Here is a 27,080-nt window from a genome sequence, read left to right on the forward strand (position 1 = left end):
CCAGGGGGCTGCGTTGCAGAGAGGTGTACAAAGGGGCGTGGCCTCGTTACAGATCTCTGCAATGCAGCCCCCGGCGCGTTTGCTAAGGGGGAACTAATTCCCCTTGAATACTGGGGGTCCCTGGGGGCCAACTAGCCCACCAGAAACCTCCAGTATGCGCCAGGGGGCTGCGTTGCAGAGAGGTGTAATGAGGCCACGCCCCTTTTTACACCTCTCTGCAACGCAGCCCTGTGGTGCGTTAGCAGAGGCGGAACTATTTCCCCTTGTATACTGGGGTCCCTGGGGGCCAACTAGCTCACCAGGAACCTCTAGTATGCGCCAGGGGGCTGCGTTGCAGAGAGGTGTTCTGAGGTCACATCCCTTTTTACACCTCTCTGCAACGCAGCCCCCTGGTGCATACTGGAGGCTCCTGGTGGGCTAGTTGGCCCCCCAGGGACCCCCAGTATGCAAGGGGAATTAGTTCCCCCTCTGCAAACGCGCTAGGGGGCGCATTTGCGGAGAGGTGCAATGAGGGGGCGAGGCCTCCTCCCGATCCCGTTTTTTTTTTTATTTACTTTTAAGAAGGGGGGCTGTGTAGCCCCCTTCTTTTTCTTTTTTTTTTGGCCTTGGGGTCCACATCCCCCAGGGCCTTCCCCCAATTTTTATTAAAAATAAAAAATCAGGAAGGAGGCCGCGTGGCACCCCTCCCAAGGCCATAGTCTGCCCTGGGGACCCCATCCCCCGGGGCATGAGCCTTTTTTAAATATATTTTTTAATTAGGAGGGGGCTGCTTTGCCCCCCTCTTGCGGCCACTTTTGGCCCCAGGGACCCCATCCCCCGGGGCTGCCCATTTTATTTATTTTTTTGGGGAGGGGGGCCGCGTGGCCCCCCTCCCGGGCCACTTGTAGCCCCGGGGACGCAATCTCCCGGGGCTGGCCCACTCCGTTGGGGAACATGGGGGCCCAAGCACCCCACGGTCCCTGCCAGCTCCCCGCGTCCTGTGGGAGCCGGCATTGCTTTTCTGCATGGGGCTTTAAAAAATTATTGGCGGGGGGCTCATGGCCCACCCCTCAGGGCTTTATTTTGAAAAAATACCTTGTGTGGGTGGGCTCAAGCCCCCCACACGCCCCGCAGACTGCCACCTCTCGGGGGTACTAAAGATTCAAATTGGGGGGTCCGTGACAGACCCCCCAGCCCCGGGGACCACCACCCCCCGGGGCGTTTGTAAAATATGCGAGGGGGGCCCCCCTCCTGGAGCCTTGTTGAGGCCCTGGGGACCGACACACCCTAGAGCCGGCTCCTGCAGTATCCCAGGGTGCCCACCCCCAGGACACTGTATTTTGCAATGACAGGGCTGGAGCCTCGCGGCTGCCACCCTGTCATTGCAAACTCCTTTGCTATTTGGAAGAGAGAGCAGGAAACCTGCTCTCTCTTCCAAATAGCAAAGCAGATTGCTTTTCCACAGGGGGAGCAGCATGTTAGCTGGTCCCCGTGTGGAAAAGCAATGCTGGCTCGGGACAGTGGGGGATTGGGGACCCCCCCACGGCCCCCACCGGAGAGGGCCAGACCCGGGGGATGGGATCCCGGGGCTATTAGTGGCCCGGAAGGGGGGCCACGGGGCCCCCTCCTCAAATGTAAACATTTTTGGATGGGGTCCTGGGGCCCATAAGTGGCCACAGGAGGGGGGCAAGGCAGCCCCCCTCTAAAATAATAAAAATTTTAAAAAAGGGCCATGCACCGGGGCATGGGGTCCCCGGGGCAAATTATGGCCTTGGGAGGGGGCCACGCGCCCCCTTCCCGATTTCTGTTTTAAAACAAAAAATTGGGGACAGGACTTGGGGGATGGGGTCCCCAGGGCTTATAAATTAGAAAAAGAAGGCGGGCTACACACCCCCTTCTTAAAAAAAAAAAAACGGGATCGTGCAGGAGGCCACAACCCCTCCTTGCACTACTCTGCAAATGCGCCCCCTGGCGCGTTTACAGATGGGGAACAAATTCCCCTTGAATACTGGAGATTGGTGTCTCGGGCTCCGCACTTGCTTGGATTACATCATTTCTGTCCAATCGCTCTCAAACGATCTCCTTAGGCCCCTTTATTTCCGGTGAACGATCCATCATCTCAGGGGTACCCCAGGGTTCTATCCTGAGCCCCCTCTTTTTTAATGTGTACATGGCCCCCCTTCTCACGTTGATTGAATCATATGGGATTCTCGTGACATCCTACGCTGATGACACCCAGCTTGTCGTCACTATCGATAAAAGACTTCCGGATGCCGCCATCAAATTCCAAAACTGTCTGTCAGAAGTCTTTTCTTGGCTCAACCTGCACCATTTAAAATGCAACAGCGCCAAAACAGAAATAATTCCCCTCGGTAAAGGCACATTCTTTTCCCCCAAAGACTGGTGGCCTCATAACTCCGAAGCACCACCTAGCGCGGTTGCCTCAGCCCGCAACTTGGGTGTTCAATTTGATGCTTCCCTCAGCTTCGATGAACATGTGCGCATTACCGCAGGGCGCTGTTTCAGTTTGATCAGGCAATTAAAGAAATTTTTTAATTTTTTGCCTATCATTGCCAGGAAATCAGTCGCGGTGGCGCTCATCCTCTCCCGGCTGGATTATTGTAACGGCCTCTTAGCAGGTATCAAGAAGTCCTCTCTGAAAAAACTACAAACTGTCCAACATGCAGCAGCCAGGCTTGTTTTGAAACTCCCCCGCAGGTCCTCGGCCTCTGCAGCCCTCAACGCCCTCCACTGGCTGCCCCTCCATAAGAGAATCCTATTCAAGCTCTTAGTTACTGTATTTAAAGCTAACAGGTGCATGGGTCCATCCTACCTGATTAAGCGCTTCCAGCGTTACAATCCAACTCGCTGTTTGAGGTCATCTGGCGCCAACTTCATCTCTGAACCCCGTATAAAATTAAAATCCAAGGGTGGAAAGACCTTTTCTTTTCTGGCGGCCAAGGCATGGAACCGCCTCCCCCCCAGCCTTAGGCACGCCCCCTCTGAAAGCCTATTTAGGAAATCCTTGAAAACCTGGATTTATTCTCAGTCCGACTCTTCAGTTCTCGCAGCTATTTGATCCATGCCCCCCATAGACGATCTTCTGTGTGCTCAGCGCCAAGATGCTCCCTCCGGAGCGAAAGTTAGCGCTTTATAAATGATAATAAATATCAAATATCAAACTAGCCCAACAGGAACCTCCAGTATGCGCCAGGGGGCTGCGTTGCAGAGAGGTGTTCAGAGGCCACGCCCCTTTTTACACCTCTCTGCAACGCAGCTCCCTGGTGCTTACTGGAGGTACCCGGTGGGCTAGTTGGCCCCCAGGGGATCTCAGGATTCAAGGGGACTTAATCCCACAACTTAAAACAAGGGCCAAAGGGCGCGTTTGCACAGTGGTGAAGGTAGGGGGCGGAGCCGGATGTGATATGTGTGCAAACACGCTCTGTGGCGCGTTTTAAGTTGGGGAATTAGTTCCTTTTCAATCCTGAGGTCCCTTGGGGGCCAACTAGCCCACCAGGTACCTCTAGTAAGCGCCACGGAGCTGCCTTGCAGAGTGTTGTAAAAAGGGGCTTGGCCTCTGAACACCTCTCTGCAACGCAGCTCCCTGGCGCATATTAGGGTACCTGGTGGGCTAATTGGCCCCCAGGCCACCTCAGGATTGAAGAGGAATTAATTCCCCAACTTAAAATGCGCCACAGGGCGTGTTTGCAGACATTTCACTTCAGGCCGAGCCCCCTTCCTTCATCATAGTGCAAACGCGCCCTGTGGTGCATTTTAAGTTCGGGAATTAATTTGTCTTCAATCTTGAGGGTCCCTGGGGGCCAACTAGCCCACCAGGTACCTCCAGTATGCGCCAGGGAGCTGTGTTGCAGAGAGGTGTTCAGAGGCTACGCCCCTTTTTACAGCTCTCTGCAATGCAGCTCTGTGGCACTTACTGGAGGTACCTAGAGGGCTAGTTGGACCCTAGGGACCCTCAGGATTGAAGGGGACTTAATCTCCCAACTTAAAACGGACACAGGGGGCGTTTACACAGGGCCAGAGGGAGGGGACAGGGCCTGAGTTGACGTGTTCAAACACGCCCTGTAGTGTGTTTTAAGTTGGGGAAATAATTCCCCTTCAATCCTGAGGGCCCCTGGGGGCTAACTAGCCCACCAGGTGCTTCCAGTAAGCGCCACTGTGCTGCGTTGCAGAGAGGTGGCCCAGGTCGTGCCCCTTTTTACATCTCTCTGCAACGCAGCTCTGTGGCACTTACTGGAGGTACCTAGTGGGCTACTTGGACCCCAGGGACCCTCAGGATTCAAGAGGACTTAATGTCCCAAATCAAAACTGACACAGGGCGCGTTTATACAGTGGTGAAGGCAGGGGATGGTGTAGGAAAGTTATGTAAAACAGATTGCCTACAAGGGATTTTGATTCTTGATATTTTGTTGTAATTATCTGAACAATAAAGTTTTAAGAATCACACTCTCGTAGTAGTGGACAGCTGACTGAATCACAACAATAAATGTAACAGTTGGAGAAATATCATACACGGGGCAGGTATAGTATTCACAAAAATTTATATTTGTAAAAAAAGTGTTTCAGGGATAAATTAAAAAGCACCACCACATAGTTTGCAAGGTATCATCAAAATCACCTATTTACAAAACTATGAATAACATCTTCTCTATAAAATTAAAACAATCAATGTTCTGGAGAGTAAGATGCTTAAGTCGACGTTTCGGTCTGTCAAGGATATAAAACCGTCAGACAATCTTCAGGACAAAGAGTTGACTCTAATCCCCTGTGTGATACAATGTATAATATTATTACAACACTGTATAATTCAAAAATTCTAATTTCTTTAAAATAAATGCACCCGTGTAAAGAAAGAGAAAAATTAGAAAGTTCAGTGAGTTTATGTCAATAAACCATCACCAAGAGAAATTGCTTCCCTTATTTATTGTATAGATCTACTAATTCATCAGATATTCAGCAAGTACCTGTAGGTTTGATCTCAATTTAGGCATAAAGCCAAATTATTGGATCTTTGATTGAACCTGTTGGCCTTAATTTGATTTCATGCACTATCTTGTTGTAGGCAAAGTAGAACTATTACTCACTTGTAGTTTGAGAACAGTATTTAATAATCGATAGGTGTATCCGATCTGTATTTGAAATTAACTGAAAATAGAGAAAAAATCTATGGCTTAGACATATTACATAGAGCCAGATATCAGCAAGGATCGTCTGAGTTAAAGTATGCTTACTTTTAAAACCCATCTTTATTCTTGATTGGGCAGAGTTAGTTGATCTATGATGACGCTGTGGAATAATAATAATGATCACGTATTATTGAACCGTGAGGTTGATATCAATGTTGGTTATACAGTATCAAAGTTAAACATTGCATAGCGCCTACACAGTGATGTTGTTTTTAGCCTAAAGGTGAAAACTGTCTGCCTGTTGGCCAAGTTCGATTCTATATACAAATGCCGATATCACTAGCTCACTTCGGAAACTAGTATCGCGTGTAACTCATACGCTATATATAGCGGCAGGCTATCTTGGCAGACCAATGTAGTCTCAATTCTTTGCCAAGAAATGTATTTATAAATAATGAATTATGAATAATTTATATAAATAATGATCTATTTTAACTATTTTAACCGATATGACTTTATAAACATATATAGGTCACTCACGTTATCAAAATGTTTGTGACACTAACATTATTATTTAGAAAGCTTCGGACTCGAGAAACTCGTGTTGGACTCTGCGTTTCTAAGACATTAAGCTTAACTCTATATATGTAACATCATGTTATCTGGGCCACCTATGGCGGTGAAACATAAGTTATACAACGCTCACCTATCAATGAAGAAGATTTTTTTCGTAGTGAGTAATCTTCAGCCGTAGATGGCGTTGTGAATGGCGGCAGTCAACTAGATAGGGAAGAAGTGGTATCGATAAGTCAGATGCTGCTCCCCTCCTCGTGCGGACTCTTATTGTTAAATACCCGCTAAAACTTACTGTTTCAGTCGCTTGGTAGTTTTCACAACGCCTCTGCTATCAAACAAACGTGGTCTCCGTAATTCAAATGCAGAAAGCCATGTTGTTAGATGCGCTGTCACGTGACTATTTATATATACAAAGCGACGACGGACAAGGTCTCTATTGGGAGACAGCGCCATCTTACAGTGGTGAATCTCAAGCAACCTTATTAGTTAAATGCGGAGATAGCTATTAATTGAGCGTAAGGTGTTCTATGGGGCATCACTTGGCTAATAATCTTGTATATTTATATATTAGAGCCTCTTGGGTAACAATATGTTTTAGGACTTATTGTTCGTTTATGAAACCCTGCGAAAGAGGAAAGCGAAAGAAAGTCAAAGACAAAGTATAATCGGGATACTGAATGATCACTAGTGACATGAAACAAAATTTTAAATTATATACACACATCATAATTGTGAACATCTACATATTTCAGTTCTAAACTTAAACATTTTTGTTAAACATGTAGAAACGGACACCATTTGCAAAAATCATAATACATAGATAGGTGTTTGAACATATGGTGTACATTTTAACTTGTTGTAAATCAAACCAAAAGTCGTGATTTTTAAAAAAATAATCATCTTGGTACAACATTGAATCTGCCTAATGTATACCTTCCTCACTATACACAGCAAACGTAGAACATACAGTATTTGCCGATTTAACATTAAGGTTCTATACAGTTAGATAGCACTTATGTATTGCGACCTGCTGACACATCTATCTATGAGCCTTCATGAACAATTATTCTGTAGTGATAATCATCACCAATCATACATTTTGTCTAGCTATCATTGAGAGAGTTAAACAGGGAGTATATGTCAATGTGTAGCACTGAGAAATAGGTTAGTTTACATGTAAACTAAATTCTATCATTCTATGGCTTCCAGACAAGCTAAGTTATGCCACTCTGTGGCTGAATTCAGACCTTTATTCACGCTGTCAGTTCTACTGATCCATTGGTTTTCGTTTAGAGTCAGTAGTCAATCTACGTTTGATTGTCTGATTGTGGGCTTTACCACTGCAATAACCCACCAAAACATTTCCTTATCAGTGTGTTTGAATTGTAGGTAATATCCTACTAGAGGGGCCGTTTCTACTTTGCAGCGGATCCTTGATTGGTGTTGAAGGATTCTTTTCTTAATCATTTGGGTTGTTTTTCCTATGTAGTGCAACCCACAGGGGCACTGGATACAATACACTACATTCGTAGTGTTACAGTTGGAGAAATTCAAGATTTTCATCTGTTTTCCATTCAGTTCAAAGGTTTTGAAAATTTTTGGTGGTGCGGCATGCTGCACAATTTGCGCACCGGTAGTGGCCTACAATTGGAACTAATTGTCTCATGTTATCTACAGTATGTTTATCCTGTCTTTCATGCGCATGGACTAAGCGATCTTTAATATTTGTGCCTCTTTTAAAGGTAAACATGGGAGGTTGTTTCAATTCGGGCAGTTCTTTCAATAGTGTCCAATGCTTTTTAACAATTTTTTTAATATCGTGGGTGGCTGTCCCAAATGTGGTGACGCAAACTAATTTCGGGTCTGAGTGTTTGTTTTTTACTTGTAACAACGCTGATCTGTCATTGTACCATGCACGTTTTAGGGATTTTTTCAGTAGTTTGTTTGGGTAACCTCTAGCCTTCAGTTTCTCTTTGAGTTTCCCTGCCTCAAAAAAATAGTCCTCTCTTTTCGTACAGTTCCTGCAAGTCGTAGGAACTGTCCGAATGGTAGTCCGTCACGCAAAGCCTGCGGATGGTGACTCGAGTATTTGAGCAGGGTATTGAGACTACATTGGTCTGCCAAGATAGCCTGTCGCTATATATAGCGTATGTGTTACACGCGATACTAGTTTCCGAATTGAGCTAGTGATATCGACATTTGTATATAGAATCGAACTTGGCCAACAGGCAGACAGTTTTCACCTTTAGGCTAAAAATAACATCACTGTGTAGGCGCTATGCAATGTTTAACTTTGATACTGTATAACCAACATTGATATCTACCTCACGGTTCAATAATACGTGATTGTTATTATTATTCCACAGCGTCATCATAGATCAACTAACTCTGCCCAATCAAGAATAAAGATTGGTTTTAAAAGTAAGCATACTTTAACTCATATGATCCTTGCTTATATCTATGTAATATGTCTCAGCCATAGATTTTTTCTCTATTTTCAGTTAATTCCAAATAGAGATCGGATACACCTATCGATTATTAAATACTGTTCTCAAACTACAAGTGAGTAATAGTTCTACTTTGCCTACAACAAAATAGTGCATGAAATCAAATTAAGGCCAACAGGTTCCATCAAAGATCCAGTAATTTGGTACCCCCCAGCAGTTCCATGCACAACATGGCAGGCACCGCGCGGTGCCTGCCATGCTGTGCATGGAAGTGCACAGCATGCCTTCCTGCCATTGTGGCGGGCGGTGCTGAGTGCACCGCCCACCACAATGGTAGGAATGCAGGATGTGCCCGCCACTGTAGCGGGCGCATCTTAATGCTGGCCACAGGACCCCGCCCTTATGGCGGGCGGTCCCTTTTACCGGTAGGATGACGGTCCACCCGTCATCCTAATGGCCCCCTATGTGTGTTATAAAATCACTATTACAAGTATACAGTTATCCATACAGTCACTCCTACAATCACTGAGTCTTATGTATACTTATTTATATACAACTGTCACATACACTGCCTTTTATTTTTCTAGTTTTTTGGACATGAACCATTGAGAGATATATTTGCTCATCATCACACCCATAAAGATATTCACTCACCCAAACAACTGTTATAACATGCAGTCTTAACCTCATATACCTACTGAATCAACTATTCAAACAGCCCCCACCGAACCACACACACATTTACTCTCCCATAAAATGTTCAGTTAACTTATCAATAACTAATATAGACTTTCACATAGCTAGTAACCAACTGGTGCAGCTGTTTACACAACTGACAATGTGATACAGATATTCAGACAGTTTAGTCACTATCCAATATATTTAGTGAAACACTATAAATTAGTCAAGTAAACAGTCAATAACTCAGCTATTAAATCCTCCAACCAGATATTTATATATACACTCATTCTTCAATGCAGATTGCTATATATATAATACATATTAAAATAAAGAACCTAACCACATTCACTGGATGATGTCATCAGTGATGTCATCAGTGATGTCATTTGAGATGTCATCAGTGATGTCACTGACCATGTCATGAATGATGTAATATGTGACATAATCAGGAGTGGATTGCGGGTGTGCGAGGTATAGTTAGAAGAACTGACTATAACAGAGGAATTTCAATGGTTTTGTAGAAGTGAAATGTCCAGCTAACTATAACACCACTAAAACCTATGGTTTTTTCAGTGAATTTTTAAGGTTTTTTAAATGCTAATTCCTAACTATAACTTGTCTGAAACCTATGGTTTTTTCAGTGAATATATATATCAGAACAAAACCCTTCCAGGCATAGAGTGACGCAAAATTATGCAAAAAAAGAAGCAGAGTACTCTGGGTAGTTCTCAAGCTTAGGTGGAAAGCAGCTTCAATATAGTGCATTTTCAACACCAGCAACACTCTAAATTTGCTCACCTCAAATGTCTGCTTTTCTATCAAAGTCTTTAATCGTAGGATTAACACAGTGCCATCCATGCCGAGATAAAAAGGGACTAGGGGCCAGATGTAGGTAATTCATATTTACCGACTCTTAAATACCGAATTTTACCGATTCGGTATTTAAGAGTCTGTAAATATGAAGGGGGGAGATGTAGGTATTACAGATTCTGTAAATACCGAATCGTTAAGATTCGGTATTTACAGAATCTGTAAATACGGAATCGGTATTGCCCATTGATTCCTATGGGCCTTGAAGCCCATAGGAATCAATGGGCAATACCGATTCTGTAATTACAGAATCGGTAAATACCGAATTTGGCAAGGGTGCAGGGGGTGTCACTTTGACACCCTCTGGCACCCCAAAAATAGGCATGTGTGCCATGTGGCACACAGACATGCCCTAAGGGCATGTCTGTCTGTCACATGGCTAGGTGTGCATGCACACATGTGCATGTACACCTGAATTCGGTATTTTAACACCCAATTGGATTGGGTGGTAAAATACCGAATTTGTAGGGCCTTTGGGACTCAGAAGAGTCCCACCTACATCTGGAAGGTACCGAATCGGTAAAAATACCAATTCGGTATTTTACAGATTCTGTAAATTTACCGATTCTGTACATTTACAGAATCTGTAAAATCTGGCCCCCTACATCTCAAGATGCCAAATACCGGTCGGAAACGGCCGAATTCGGACGTTTCTGACCGGTATTTGCCACCTACATCGGGCCCAAAGTCTTTTGCTATTTCCACAGCATAGGATTAGCACAGTGCTATCCTTGCCGAGCTGTGAAATGGCCAAAGCCTTTTACCACACCAATCACAGTATTACAGCTTTGGATTGGTAAAATACCATCCAAGCCAACCTGAAATGAATAAAAGCAACCCCTGACACATGTTTCATTCTCATTGGAGCCCTTCAGAGAAGTATAGCTTCGTCCAGACACAAGGGAGCACCCAGTATAAGCCAAAACAAAACCCTTTTAGGCATAGAGTGGCGCATAAATTATGCGGAAAAAGAAGCAGAGAACTCTGGGTAGTTCTCAAGTTTAGGTGGAAAGCAGCTCCAATATAGAGCACTCTCAACACCATATATATATATAAATTTGGTGGATGAAAGGCATTAGCCTGGACTGCTTTGTAAAATCATGTTATCTGAATAAAGCACTTGGAATTTGTAATCAACAAGCAGTCCGTCTCTATGTTGCAGCGTCGAGTTTCCTGTGCGCATAAAACTGGTTGACATATATATATCCAACCCCCCATACAAAGTGTTACACTACATCTGATGCGCGTTGATCTGAGTCACACCAGACAATACGGTCACAATGAATCACGAGTCGGGTTCTCTGTACCTCACTGGAAATGAGGCATAACATCTGGTGCATGACGATCCGAGTCGCGTCAGACAACCCAGTCCCAATCAACCCATGGTCGGGTTCACCATACCTCCCTGGAATGAGGCACACCATCTGGTGCACAATGATATAAGTTGCACCAGACAATCTGGTTGCAATCATCCCTCAGCCACATTCACCGTGGTAAACACCCAAAATATCGAATTTGAAATATCGGCTGTCCAGAATATCGAATTAAAAATATAGAGGCCAGAATATCAAATTTCCAAAATATAGTGGTATAAAATATTGAATTTGAGGTAAGAAATATTGATTTCCATAATATCAAATTTAGAAATATAGTTTTCCATAATATCGAATTTAGAAATATCATTTTCCATAATATTGAATTTTTTTGTGTTATGTATGCTAGTATATGTGTTTAAATTATATAATATTTTTGTAATGTATGTTTAATTTTTTTAAAGTAATGAATTTGGGTATTTAATTTTTGTGTAATTTAATTCTGTAGCGGGTTGTGGGTTTATAGGGGAATAGGGTGGGAAGTAATTTAAATATAGTAAATTAAATATTATTTTTTCTGAATCATTAATTATTTTTAATTTAATAATGCGTTTTAGTTCTATAGCGGGTTGTGGGTTTATAGGGAAATAGGGTGGGAAGTAATTTAATTGTAATTAAGTAAATATTTTTATTCAATTATATGTATTGATAATTAATTGATTATCAATTAATTATTAATTATATGTAATACATTGTTTAATTGATAATTATGTTAATTGTATTAATGTATTATTTGGAGTGGATTGTGGGTTATGGGGGAATAGGGAGGGAAGTAATGTAATTGTAATTAAATAATTATTAACATTATTTTTGTGTATTGATAAATAGTTTATTCTTAATTATTAATTGGTCATTTTTTCCAACTTATTACATTTGTGGTATAGAAAATTAATTGGTTGTTAATTAATTATTAATAGGTAATTCATTTTTAATACATAATATGTATTGGTATTTATAATTAATTAATTATTAAATATTTTGTAATTGGTAATTAATTGTGATCAATTTTTAATTGGTATTGATAATTAATGTCTTCTTATTTAAATATTAAATCATTACTTTCCCTACTGTTGCACTCTCTGGAGTGGGAATAGTAATTTTTACCCCTACGCTATACAACGCTTTCCCTACTGTTGCACACACTGGAGTGGGAACAGTAATTTTAACCCCTACGCTATCCAACGCTTTCCCTACTGTTGCACTCATTGGAGTGGGAATAGTCATTTGTACCCTCCCGCTATCCACGCTTTCCCCACTGTTGCACTCTCTGGAGTGGGAAAAGTAATTTTTACCCCTACGCTATACAACGCTTTCCCTACTGTTGCACTCACCGGAGTGGGAATAGTAATTTTTACCCTCCCACTATCCAAAATATTCTCTACTTTTGCACTTGTTGGAGTGTGAATATTATTTTATTCCCTCAGCTATGTAATGTTTTTAATTTTGTTATATTTAATGTAGCGTAAATTATTAATTAACATAAAAATAATTCGTTTCAATATTCAAATTATTATATATTATTTATATTTAGATACTAGGTTTATTTATATATACATATTTTTTCAAACAAAGCCCTCGCGCTCAGGCGGGCACACGACGTTGTCCTGCACTTTCACAGTGTTATCTGCCTCGTCGCCGCTCGCTGTTAGTCCTCCTTTATTCTGCACATGCTCGACGCGTTTCGAGGCAATCGCGCCTCTTCTTCATGAGCCACACATCCAGGCACTGAAATTAGCATCACCTACGTGTTAATTTTCACTTCAATTAATTTGGAACCGCCTTTAGTGGGCGTGACTTAGTTGTTTCTTGTCATGTTGCATGCTGGTGTGTGCAGTTCTTTAGGTGAGCTATTCGTTATTTACCTCAGTAGGTTCAGTGTCTTTCCGTTGATTTACAGCCAGTAATTCCTTAGTAGGACGGGTTTGACTAATTCACGGGCTTCTTGGCGAAAGGGCAACGTGCTGTTAAACTGAAGGCATTCTTGTCCTTCTCAGCCTTTCCTTTCAGGAATGGTGCTCAGCCTGTTTCCGCGGCGCGGGTCGCCGCGTTTAATTTTTTCAAACAAAGCCCTGGCGCTCAGGCGGGCACACGACGTTGTCCTGCACTTTCAGAGTGTTCTCTGCCTCGTCGCCCCTCGCTGGTAGTCCTCCTTTATTCTGTACATGCTCGACGCATTTCGAGGCAAACGCGCCTCTTCTTCTATATATACATATGTAGATATATGTTTAATATTTTTTTATATATTTTAGAATTAAGATTAATAATTATTTCATAATATTATTAAGTAAATGTATATTAAAATATGTTTTTTATATTACATTTATTATTTTTACATTTTAATCTTTTTGACATTATTTTAACTTTGTTTTATTTTATTTTATTGTGTTTATTATTTATATTATTTTTAATACATTTAAAAAACGACATTTTAGTTAACTATATTTTAACTATTGATATTTTGTACTCGATATTTTAGTACTTACCTGTTTGTAGATAGGGATTCTATATTCTGTCCCTCAACATTTTTGAGTCGATATACTGGGCAGTCGATATTCTGTCCCTCGATATTTAGTCACTGAACCATTCACCGTTCCACCCTGGAATGAGGCACCATGTCTGGTGAGCGATGGTATGAGTCGTGCCAGGCGATCCGGTCCCACACAAACAGTCACAAGTTCAGTAGTATCGCCCAATGTAGAATCAAACACTCTTCAGATGTGCCCTCCCTCTGATGGTCGCAAACTGTGAATTGGACCCTGCATGCAATGAGCATGTAGTCGGCATGCCACACAAGAGATATGTGGTACATACAATGAAGTGGGCCACGCTGAGTCTCGCAACCGGCGAATCCACTCCAGGCACAATACTTAGTCCCACGATCACACCGCAAATGCAGTTAGGCTCCAGCAAATAAACGAGGTACTTGAGAAGGTGCACCTCTCCAGGTGAAACACGTAGATGGTGTAGGTCCCTCAGGGGAGGTCTTTGATGTCCCTGATACCTCCAAAGAGAACAGGGGGCAAGCCAAAAAGCCCTTGTAGAGCACACTTCAGGGTGCCACACAGCAGCAGGTAGTCAGGCGAGGCCAGCCACTATTTAGACAGGGTGCACAGTCCCTTCCAATGGCTGTCTCCTCCTTGTACACAATAGATTCCTCTGGCAGTGTGCCCCACACAGTCCAAGGTGTCTGGTCCCACGTCCCCACAAGTGAATCTCTGCCCTGCTGAAGTATGGCATGAGTAGTTATACTGTAGTGCGCCTTTGAAGTTGGGGGTGGTACAGAGGGCTCCTCTTTGAACCACAGATGTCTCACCTAAATGTTAGTCCGGTCTTCCATTAGGCCTTGGAATGCAGATCTTAATCTTTAGTGGGGCCATGACCTGGCTTCCCAGAGGCTAAGTGTCAAAACCTCTCCCCCAATCTATCCAGCAAAGTCCTCAAATAGTAGAGGTCTGTTATTCCAGCTGTATGCCCAATGTTTATGGTGTATATCACTTGATATGGTAGAAGGAATCACCAGATGGCTCCAAAGAAGTCAAAATCAAGTAAAACAAGAAAAGACATCCCTATTCAGAATAACGAATTAATGGAACAAAACATGTCTCTCGTAGGAAGTATGGACTGCCGGGATGAGAATGTTAAGAATGTGCAAAGTAAGACTACTAAGAAGAAATCGACACTCGATAAATCGCAAGGTAGCGGAAAAGGGGGCAGTCTTGTGACAAAATTGATCAAAGACTTTGTAGGTAAACATTTTAAGAAGATACCTACAACCCAAAAAATCCAAGCCCAAGATATGGATCAACCTATGATGCACGAAGTTAGCATTCACTGTGTTTCAAGTATAGAAGAATCCCGGGTTGAACATAGCATTAGTAGCCAAATTGATATTAATCTGGAACCAAGGCTTTCCTCGTCCCCAAGGATATTTTCTATGACCAGTGCCGTCAAAGAAGATTATGAGGGCAATGCCTCAAGAGTCCTGCAAGCCCAGAAAGATATTATGGACTCGGAAATAAGGTCTAGACTAGAGGAAACCTTGGGTCAATCAATAGTCCAAGGTCCCAAGGGTACAGAAGAATTAGAGGGTAATAGTACTTTGGGCCTGGACATTTTACCAACATCTTCAGCGACAATGTTGGATATAATGTTATTGATGAAAAAAAACCTGCAAGGCCTGCTAGAAATGACATTGTCTAATAATAAAACATTAAACTCCCATGAAATGTACTTAAAACAAACCGTAAGAGAATTACAAGGCATCAGCGGTTTAATGCCATCGGTGGTTAGACCTGTACTTGACAGTCCTTCTCAAGGAGGCGATGGGGAACCAGGGCAAATGAATAACTGTCATGATGTCTATATCTACAGATGTCCAATGTTAATCAGGAGAAAGCAAGAAAGTTAGTTTGATGTTGGGAAAATTTACTGGAAAGAGAAACAAAAAATGTGAAAGAGTTCGGGAAGCTGATCCAGAATGCCTCAGGTCGGACTCCTGTAACCCTGAGCTGTGTAGTCGACGAGGCAGTATGGGAGGAGCATTTAGGTCAAATATATATGGCTAGTAATGTACCAGTCATAAGCAAGGGTAGGGTCCTTAAAGGAAGGGAGGAAAAAGAGCGAATTCCATCCTTCTCAGTAGAAAAAGTGAGAGAAATAATCAGGAAGCTAAATCTAACTCGAGCTGCTGGGCCAGATATTCTGCCTGCTGTGATAATTAAAACTGAGCTAGACAGGTGGGCACAATTTCTTTCCAATATGTTTTTAGCTGTTTTGGAGTCAGGGACTATCCCAAAATCCTGGAGGGGGGCCGTTATAAGGCTTCTGCACCAGAAAGGTGATAGGAACGATCCTGAGAACTATAGATTAATTCATCTGCTAGATATTGGAGTGAAAGTATTTTCGAAAATAATACTGGGCAGATTAAAAGACTGGGTGGATTCACATTCGATCATACCGGTCGAACAAGGAGGCTTCAAAGAGGGGCACTCAACTAGAGATCATTGTTTTGCCTTATGGGCATTAGCACGTAAATCTATGGAACAGCAGGGTAGATTATACTGCTGCTTTGTTGATTTCCGTGCAGCATTCGACCTTGTGGATAGGGAGTGCCTTTGGAAGACGCTAAGAAGGCATAATATTCCGGAGGATCTCTTAGCAATAATTCAAGAGCTGCATAGACAGAACTGGGCACACGTCATTAAAGATATAAGAGGGGGTTTGACTCCGGAAATAGCTATAAATAATGGCCTTAGACAGGGTTGCGTATTAGCCCCACTTTTATTTTCGATATTTCTCGCAGACCTACCATCTTCCTTGATAACCGATAGAAGTGAAACCCCAAAAGTTAGTGGGGAGCATGTATCCTGATTGTTGTATGCAGATGACTTAGTAATATTAGACCAAATGGAGTTGGGTCTGCAAAGAAAGTTAAATGCGTTCAATACCTATTGTGCATCTAAACGCCTTACAGTGAATATGGATACAACAAAAATTCTGTGCTTCGGTAAGAGAAATCAAAAATGTAATTGGACTTTGGGGCAAATGAAATTAGAGATTGTTAACCATTATAAATATCTTGGGATATGGTTTGACAAGTCTCTAAAATGGACTAGGCACCTGGATGCCTAGAAAGTTAAAGCCCTAGCTTCAGTTTGCGGGCTGAAAAATTCCAATAGAAGCTATTGTGACATGTCCCATAGACCACTGTGGAAGGCATTCAATGCAATGATCCCCCCACAAATGCAGTATGGTGCAGGAATATTATGCTTAGGAGGGAAAAGTACCTGGAACAGAGAAGAAGGGAGATGTTTAAAAGCACTATTGTCATTACCTAGCTCATCAATGTTACAGTCAATTAGGTTAGAGCTAGATGTGACTTTGTGGGATGTCCAGGTACAAGTAGGTTTGCTAAGATTCTGGAAATGGCTGGGAACAGGAGAAGAGATGAAAGTGTCACGATGGTGTATGGAGGAGATTCAGAAGAGTGAACTTCGCTGGGCGAAAGAAATAAGAAAGAAACTGTACTCCATCTGTGATAAATTAAAAGTGGAAATGGACCCGCAGTCCCTGTATATTGCAGAATCAAAGAGTGAGCTTAAACTCCTAGGGAAGGAATTGTCCCAATTAAATGATATGGAGTATCTGTTAAAAAAAAAAGTCTGTACAACCCTTGATAAATAGCTGGAGGAAAGAAAATTGGTATCCCTACTTAGACACCCTGCCAAATCTGGGGCTTAGAACGGAACTTTTAAGGGTGAGAATCGGGATTAACCCAGCTTGGTCAAATGACAAAATAAAAAAGGAATTGTTGGGTCTAGATGGCAGATGCACATGCAGGATTGGTACTAAATGTAATTGCTTGCATATATTAATAGAGTGCCAACAATTAGTAGTCCAGCGAAAACTGTTTTTACGACCGATATTTGTAAAATATAGTATTGGGTCCTGTCTGCAAGCAATTGAGCTCCTCACAGACATGTATCACCTTGATATCGCCATTGCGGTGGCAAAGTTTATCCAGGCTGCTAAAAGGTTGCTCATAGAATAGGGAATGGAGAATCAGATCGAGTAACGAGGAATAGAGAATTAAGTTTTATTCTTTTAATATCTTAAAACAGGTTTTAGTGAAGTCGATCTTCCCATAGGATGTTTGAATGTTTTTTAGTTGTTGTATGAAATTGTTTTTAACATAACTATGATGGAGGATATGGAACTTCAGAGTCCTCAAGGGAACGAGATGTGGTTTTACTAATTGTTTTAAGAATTTTAGAATAAATGTGTATTCTTTGTGGTATAAAGATCAATGATCTAAAAAAACTTTATTTTGACTTTGACTTTGACATTCTTTTAGCTCCAACCGTTTGTTAACAGATGTGGCAAATAGAGAATACAGCTTGTCAAGTACGTTTTTGAGATGATTGGTAGCGCCAATATCTTTCATGACATCATGAACTGCAAGTTCCAGACAATGTGCTGAGTAGTGCCAGGCTACAATACTGAGGGAGATTTTTTCTTGCAACCTCTTTACAACACCACTGTCGCGGCCAAACATCACTGAAGCTCCTTCACAGGCAACTGAAACCAGGCATTTGGAGAGAAAGTCCTCACTTTTGTTAACTGGATCTTTTTTTAGTGCAGATTGTAGACTGTTAATATGCCGTCAGCTGACAAATCATTCAGCTCAATGATGTCAACAAAAATATTAGCTGGAGAGTCCATGCCAGATAGCTGCATGTGTAAGTACACAATTAAAGAACTTTTCCGATTCAACGCAGTGGCTTCATCTCGTAAAAGACTTACTTTTCGGGAATGTTCCATTATTTTGGCAAATATCTTTCTCTTCATTTCTGAGGATATATGGCGTTTTATGTTTGAGCAAGCTACATTGGAGTAAAACATTTGCCCCATATCCAGTCCATTCAACTAGTGGCAGTCTACCTCTGTTTTTTCAAAACCGTACGCTGGCCTGTTCCGCTTTGCTTCCATTTAAACTACACTGAATATTCTGGCTGTTGCTGATATTTGTACAGATTGAGCTTTTGCAGTTACTTGCAATAAAGGATCTTTTTTAGCATGCTCTAAGATTTTTAAAGATGCAACATGAGCCTTGGTTTATGAATGTTCTGCAATCTTTTTCCTGAATAATTTCTGCTGTTGTTCTATATTGGTGCCATATGCCTTCACAGTAGACTCAGTCCATTCTTTACACAATTTCATTCCCCTGGATTTCTCAGCACCAAGATCACGGACTTGGCAACACGCAGAACAGCCAAGGTTAGGGTATTTAACAATTAGCCATGGATGCTTGCATTGGGAATACATTTTTGGTCATGTTTCCAACCTTTATGAAGAATGCCTTTCCTCAAAACTCTGTCTGAATGTGGCTTAAGTGATAATGCGTCAAACTGTTTGCTAGTGCTTGGCGTTTCCTCAGTATCAATCTCCACAGCATGATGCTGCTCATATCTAAGAAAACTATTTTGTGTCTTTCCTTCTGTAAGGGTGATAACAATGCTGCTAGTGGTGGTGTAACTATCATCTCGTGCCTTCTCTCGCACTCCATCATCTTCCTTGTTCCCTTTATCCATTGTAAGTACATGATCTTTTCTAGCAAGTTTGCTCACAGGTTCCTCATCAACTTAGGGCTTAAATGTTGTGAAGTAACTTGAAATGTTCTTCTGTCCAGTGTGTGACATTCTAGGGAAGCAAAGTGAAAGAATGCTGGCTAGACATGTGTAAAGTGTGATGTCAATTCATCTAAACAAGCACAATATTTATTCGCAAACCATAGGCATCTCTGCATCTGCACATCTATTACCATGACTGATTACAAGTACAACCCAAATGGATCCTACTTTGCCAACCCAAATTCACGCCTTTTCCAATTCTTATCCCTGCTCACTTGAAAGACACACAAAGTCTTTAACCGTTTGGCTCACTTTTAAGCTTTGGCTTCCAGTATTACTACAAAAGCAGAGTACGGTGGCAGTGTGCAGAGTTAGTCACACACTGCGATTCACAACAATTATTAATTGACACTCAGTGTCAGACTGGGAACCCTGGCATGTTTTGTTAGACCAGCCCCCATACGGTGTGTAGCTATCGCAGCAAGTCTAACGACTGCTAGAGGGGTGTGGGTGGGATTCTCCCCTCAAGAAAAATGTGTAAAAAGAAAGACCAAAATGGTGCACAATACATTTTTCATTACATAGTTAACCGTTATTAACTTTGAAAGCACAGTAAATGATGTCCTGACACAAGCACCCAGGCCAGAAAGCATAGAAATGTCACACATAAGTAACCATGCCATAAACCGTGGAAATGTCACACATAAACACCCAGGCAAGAAAGCATGAACCTGTCTAAGAAAGGAAGTGACTTTTATTAACTTTGAAAGCACAGTAAATGATGTCCAGACACAAGCATTCAGGCCAGAAAGCATGGAAATGTCACACATAAGTGACCATGCCATAAACCATGGAAATGTCACACATAAGCACCAAGGGAAGAAAGCATGAACATGTCTAAGAAAGGCATTCAGGCCAGTGGCACTGGAACGATTTTCAGAGTGTTGGTGCTGCTCTCAATGGTACATCACTGAAGTCAGAGGATTGTGAAAAATCCAAACATCACACCTAAGAACAAGAACAAGTTACCAGGTGCAATAAATATAGTACCTTTAATTTAAAATTGGCAATCGTTTACAAGAGTAAAAGGTCCGGTGTTTAATGAGACTGCGGGACATGTGGGTGCTCGTGCAGTAAGCAAGCACCAACATTTGCATGTTCCCTCAAAAGTCAGCATACTAGCATGGGTGTTAATTATCACCTCCGATAAATTCCGACCACCTCGGGTCAGATTTTTGGGGATGTGAGAATTATCTCATCTGACACCGGACACTTGTAATGAGGCCCATGGGCTACTAAACAGTACCAACCTAGTAAAGGGGGAAACTGGGTAATGTTTGTGTTTAAACTGCAAAAAGGTTTTATTTAGAGAAGGCCTAGTGTGCCCCAGGAGAAGATGCACAAGGCAGGGAGATGCTGTGAAATGAATATAGTGATGACAAATGGGCAGGAATTGGACTTGATGACATGACCGGGAGCCAGGCCTTTTACTAAAGGCCGGAATGCTGCCTACTATTATAGAATACACCTCAGGAACGAGTCATGAAGTGGAAGAGCCGCATGAGCTCAAACTACATAATCTTTAAAGGCCCGGATTTCACTATGCCAGGCCGAAAGAGACCTAAATTACTTGTTCAGCTCTCTGTACTTCCCATCCTTTCTCTTCCCATGGGCGGTGGGACGAATGAAACCCATGCTTTCGTTCACAACTGCCTCACTCCATTTCCTAAACTCCTGAGCTGCTGAGCACTGGGTCAGAATCTCCCACTTTGACTTCCTTTTACCAGGTTGTCATGAGTTTATACAGTCTGTCATCACTTCCTGCGATCATATGGGACATTACCATCTAGCACTGGATTACTCATGAGGAGTGAGAGTAATGCCTTTGCCTGTCCAGGTGTGTCAGAACCTTTCTGATCATCTCAGGGTTACTAAGGCATCGCACACCCCACATCAAGCATTTCAGTGACTGAGGGCTCCTAATATTAGCCATGGGCTGCGACCATATTTATCATTTGCTTTATCAGTTGATATATATCAGTTTCTGTTTGTGTATGTAAACCAGTATATAACAACTCCCACCCAAATTTATGTCAGGACTGGAGGCGAGGATTATGCTCATCTTTCTCCCTTATATCAACATTTAACAAAAAACTATCTTTCCCATGAACCACCAGGAATTGAAGTCGAACACAACTTAAACCAATCAGAACACATAATGTGCCATAATAGTCCTTGTCTCTCATCTGTTCTCCTCTTTCTTGCCCCAGCAGAGCACAGGTGAGTCTCTTAGTTAACCTACCCTGTTGAGGTACTGTTCATATTTGTGTTTTCCGTCAGTCATTGCTTTATGGTAATGTTGTGCCTACAGGTTTGCCTATTGTTGCGATTATCACATGAGGGAATGCACTTCAGCGGTCTAATGGGAGGTGTATACTTTAAAGGTGTCAGGACAGCATGAGCGCGGTATTGACATATGCCCACTAGAGGGCGCTCCAAGGCCATAAATAACATTAAGAGCGCAAGAAGCGATGGGACCGGCAACGGTGGAGTTCCACACCTCCACGTAGCACCTCGGCTTCCCATTCCCTGGCTCCTCCCCTCCCACGAGGTTGATGGCGGCGATATGATGGCGGCGTTCGTGCGGCTCCTGTTGAGTCCCTCCTGAGTCTTGGTGCGGACCTGGTACGGGTGTCCCGATGGAGACACAGACATAGAATTCTGTGGGGCTGTGAGGACTGAGGCGCAGCGAGGGTCCAGGATTTGGCTGTCAAGCTGTTTGAACGAGTGCTAAGAACAGATCAACGGACAAGCCTGCTGTCAGGTTGAAAGTGACAGCATAATCGAATTCGGATTAGAACAGCCACAAGTGATTGTTACCTCTTCACCTTTTGCCTCCCGTCACCTGTGTCAATCTTTACTGCTCCATTGCTAGTCCCCCCCGCCGCCGCAGCCTTTGGACATCTGGCAGCGGCCGCAGTGTGGGAGGGACTACGTGTTCCAGTATCCTTAGTGGCTGGAGCTGGTATCGTGTGTGTGCCCGGTATTTGCAGCTGGAGATTTTTTCGTACTTTGAAATTACTGACTCCGGTCGGCGTTCCTCAATTGCGTGTCTCCAAAAGCCTGACAACTGACAACGTTAAATACCTTTTGGTGAGTTTTTTCGGACATTTTTTTTTTTTTTTTTTTTTAATTCCGAACAACCGATCATTGCATATTGTTATAATCAGATTGTGGACTGCATTTTTTGGGCCTCATCAAGCTTACAATTTGAAGTAGTTAAATGATGGGGAAACTATTAACTGCGTGCGCTAAAGCGAGAATACGTCGCCAGCAAGCCAAAGAGGAGGCAGATGCAGCTAAACGGGCAGGTATAGAGACAGGCAAGGAGGAGGCTTCGGGCGATATCTCTGAGAGTTCTGGTGAGGAGGAGGAAGAGTCTCCTGGCGCTGTGTTTACTGTGCTTACTCAACCTAATTTAGGAAATATTTCCGTGCAAGAGGCGCCTGCGGAGGTTGTGAACAATTTTGGGGCTATGTTGGCAGATCAGATTGGGCAATCTATCCCAAATGGCCTGAAGGCTCCTAAAGAAGTGAAGACGCCGGCGGCTCTTAAAGCTCCTAAACAATTCCCTCTATTCGAGAAAAAATCCAGTATGTCATCTCTTAACAGTCCAGCCCAGCCTGCCATTGGACTGATCTCAAACCTTATCTCAGAAATACCAGCTACATCTATCGTTATGGCTCTCCCGGAAAACTTGGGCTTAGCGCTAAAATCTCCTGATACTACCGTAGCTAATCTCTTACTTTCTCACGAAAAAAGTTTACCATCTGTCAGCAAAGGAATATATGCTTCAGTAAACCCTGCAGTGCCACAAATTGATCTCAGATCCCCGGGTGTCATCGATTCACATAGTCCAATTCTAGGGATGGACACTGAGACGGTTGGGGTGTTTCAGATGTCAGTTAAAGATATGTTAAATTTGATTTTGGAGGAGGTGAGGGAAATGAAGCAATTTCAAAAAGCTGAGCTGGCTGCTATTCATCAACGTCTGGATAAAATCGAAGATTCAGTGTCCTCTTTCCCTGCTCGTCTTCAAGAGGCCGAGGCTAGAATCTCTGGCCTGAAAGATCAAATGTCTGAAGTCAAGAAGGAGGTCCAAATCATTTCCAAAACTTCAAAAGAACTGGAGACTAAACTGGATGACTTGGAAAATTGTAATCGAAGGTCAAATCTTAGAATAGTAGGAGTTCCGGAAAAAATAGAGGGGTCTGATATGATGCAATGGGTTACTTCTTTTCTCCATCATGAGGTAATTCCTGAATTTAAAGGGGACTTAATGATCACCTGAGCCCATCAGGTTCCAGCTCAGCCGTTCCCTAACTCCACACTTCCCCGTACCATTCTGCAGAATTTTTCTGACGTTCGAGTCAAAGAGACAATTCTGTCCAAAGCCTTTAAACAAAGACAATTCGCTGCTAATGCCACCACAAAATGCCGAATCTTTTCAGATATGGTCCGCCGCTGCAGCCCGGAGGAGGAAGGAATTTGTTAAAATCCTTCATCTATTTAAAGCCAAAGGTGCCCAAGCCACGATTGCTCAGCAATCAAAACTAAAAGTTCTGATTAAGGGCAAATTCTATATGCTGACAGACGCGGATGAAGCACAGGAGCTACTTAGCAGGATCTCACAAGATTAGAAGGACTTGACTTATCCATTGTCTGGCTATCTATATTTTTCTTTTGGAAAGATCTGTCTTCCCTCTGAATACATTTTATCTCTGTTTGGTTTTCTTTTTCTGCGATTAGTCTGGTTTTCCTTCCTTTTTTATGGATTTGCAAACAGATTTTTCAGGTTCTTGTGGGTAGGGGGGGTAGGGTCCAGGGCGGGTGCCAGGGGGTTAAGGGGTGCAATAACAAGGCACCTCTATGTTAGGGGTTAGGACCTTGTGGCCAGTGTGGGGGAGTGTAGTGGGAGTAGAGAGGGGCCATGGGGTGTGGAGTAGGAGGCTGGGGTGGGAGACACGGGTGGTGGGGGTGAAAAAAGAAAAAAATATTGAAGTTGTTGGTGGTGTTTTTTTCCGTGGGGTTGAGGGGTTTCTTCACCATATATCGGTACCAAGAGAAAAGTTGTTCGGACAGAATTTGCGTTTAATTGTTGAAATGTTTATCTTAAACTTTTATAATTTCAAATGTCTATTAGTAGGGGCCTTAAAATAATTGCTTTCAATGTTAATGGTCTAAACAACAAGAAAAAAATGTGAGCTATCGAGTCATGGATCAAAATTGAAAATACTGCGGTAATAATGCTGCAGGAGACCCATATTTCAGCTGCCAAAATTGATGATTTTTCCATGTTTAAGATATGGGCCTCATTTCGGGGTTTTTTGTCCTCTACAGTATCTCAACAGGGGGTTGCGCTTTTCTTAAATAAGAATTTGGACGCTGAAATCTTACAGTCAGAAGAGGGCGGCTCAGGCCGGTGGTGCTGGGTTACATGTTTAGTTAAGAACAGACACAGGCCGATTACCTTTGTTTGTTTTTATGCCCCAGTGGACGATAACCCTCAGATTTATGAGGATTTGTTTCAATCATTGCTAATGGTGGGAGGGGATATCGTTATTGGTGGAGATTTTAATATTCTCATGAACACAAAATTAGATTCTACTATATCTTCAAAAAAACAGCTTAAACCTAAATCACGGAGATCAATTACTAATAATATGACAATACTTGATTTGTGTGAGCCATGGCGTTTACAAAATCCACAAAAAAAAGATTTCACCTGCTGGTCGGGCAGGTTTAAGTCCTCCTCCCGCATTGACTTTTTTCTAGGCAATTACATTTCTCCTATCAGAAAATGTTTCATAATGGCTTTTCGGATCATGCAATGTTAGCCATTGAGTTCACCTTGGGAGAAGATATGAGAGTCCCTAAGCGATGGGTATTTAATAAGGCATATTTACAAGACGAAAACTGGCTCACTACACTTAAATTGGAGATTATAGATTTTATTGCTCGTAATTCTGGCACGGCTCCTCTTCACATTATTTGGGATTCGTTGAAAGCTTTCATTCGGGGTATAGTGATAGGCAAGGATGCAGCTGACTGGTCCGCCGCCAGGAAATCTAGGAATTCATTACAACAAAAAATTCAGGTTTTAACTTTGCAATGACAATCTAATCCCTTGAGTAATGTCCAAAATCAATTAAACGAAGCTAAACGGGAACTTAGTTCTAAACAATTCGCACAAAACTAAGAAATTTTACGTAGACAATCACAAAAAATGTATGAGGAAAGAATTTTACAGGTAAATTCTTAGCCTGGCAGGTTAAAGAGCAAGCCGCTGCAAATCAGATCCGCTCTTTAAAATGCCCCCTTACACATAGTGAGATATCACAGTCGGCGGCAATTGGCTCCATAATGCTCTCTCATTATCAAAAGATCTATAGCAAACATCAAGATATAGACCATCAAAAGCTCTTCGATTTTTGGGGTAGATATGCGATGCCCTTTCTCTCACAAGTAGATCAGGAGACAATGTTGAGTCCATTTTCTAAGGAAGAATTGGAATTGGTGGTTAAGGACCTTTCAATTGGTAAGGCCAGTGGCCCGGATGGGCTTCCTGCCGAATTTTTTAAGGTCCTTTTTAGTTCTTTTTCTGATTTGTTTTTGCAATTGTTAAATTCTATGCTGGATGGTGGGCAAGTCCCAGATTCTTTTCGTGAAGGTACGGTAGTGAGCTTTCTGAAGAAGGGTAAAGAATATAAAGATCGCAAATTCATATAGACCCATTACATTATTAAATTCAGATTACAAAATTACTACAAAACTACTATCAACTCGTTTTAACACTATTGCTGCCGATTTGATTCACCCTGATCAAAATGGCTTTATCGCAGGTCGTCAATTAATTATGAACACACATTATTTGATTGAGGCGTTAGATTACTTTGAGATGCGGGGTGATCCAGCTTTCATTTTACTATTAGACGCAGAAAAAGCTTTTGATTTGGTGGTCTGGGCAACACTTTTTATTATTTTAGAGCACTTTAGAATCCCGCGACAAATTATTAATTTAATTCACAATTTGTACACTGGTGCTAAAGCCAATGTGATTATTAATTATGTTATGGTGGGGTCAGTTTTAGTTAAACGAGGCACGAGGCAAGGATGCCCTTTGTCACCTATTCTTTTTGCTTTTTTTATTGAGCCACTAGCCGTCGCTATTCGGAACTGTGTGAATGTTGCTCCCCCGATTATTTCAATGGCCAAAATTAAATTATATGCCGACAATATTATGTTATTAATTAAACCAGACTTGCAATCTCAAACTCATGCTTTACAGATTTTTTAAGAATTTGAGGCCTTAGGTGGCTATCGGATTAATAAAAAAAAGACGGAAATTTTGGTTTGCGGGGGCTCAGACCCAGAACTACATCCAGATTTAGGCGGTTGTATTAATTCAAGACCCAAACGATATTTGGGGGTCCTGTTCTCTGCTTCAGTATTAGATTTATATACACTTAACTTTGATCCTCTTCTTCAGAAAGTTCGCTCCATGTTTGCCAGGTGGAACCCACTGCCATTATCCATCCTGGGCCGGGTTGCACTGATTAAAATGTCCGTACTTCTGCTTTTTAATTTTTTATTTTCCAACATTTCTTGTTTTTTGCCTGGTACTTTTTTTTCAAAAGTAGAATCTCTGTTTTCAGGTTTCGTGTGGGGTAAAAAAAACTCCTCGTATGGCAATAGGTACACTTTATGCAGATACAGAGCAAGGAGGTCTTTCGCTACCAAATCTTAAAGACTACTATAATTCATACTTTGCACAATACGTGGATAGATTTAAAATTGAAATTCACGGTCAGGATGTATTTA

The 27,080-nt window shown here is 42.2% G+C and overlaps 1 protein-coding gene across 1 annotated transcript in view; it reads right to left on the bottom strand.

Moving 5' to 3' along the window:
• Positions 1–27,080, bottom strand: part of LOC144766864 (uncharacterized) — a 179,928-nt gene that overhangs the window by 140,233 nt on the left and 12,615 nt on the right. The window lies entirely within an intron of this gene.

Source organism: Lissotriton helveticus, chromosome 7, assembly GCF_964261635.1.
Source record: "Lissotriton helveticus chromosome 7, aLisHel1.1, whole genome shotgun sequence".
NCBI classification, from domain to species: domain Eukaryota; kingdom Metazoa; phylum Chordata; class Amphibia; order Caudata; family Salamandridae; genus Lissotriton; species Lissotriton helveticus.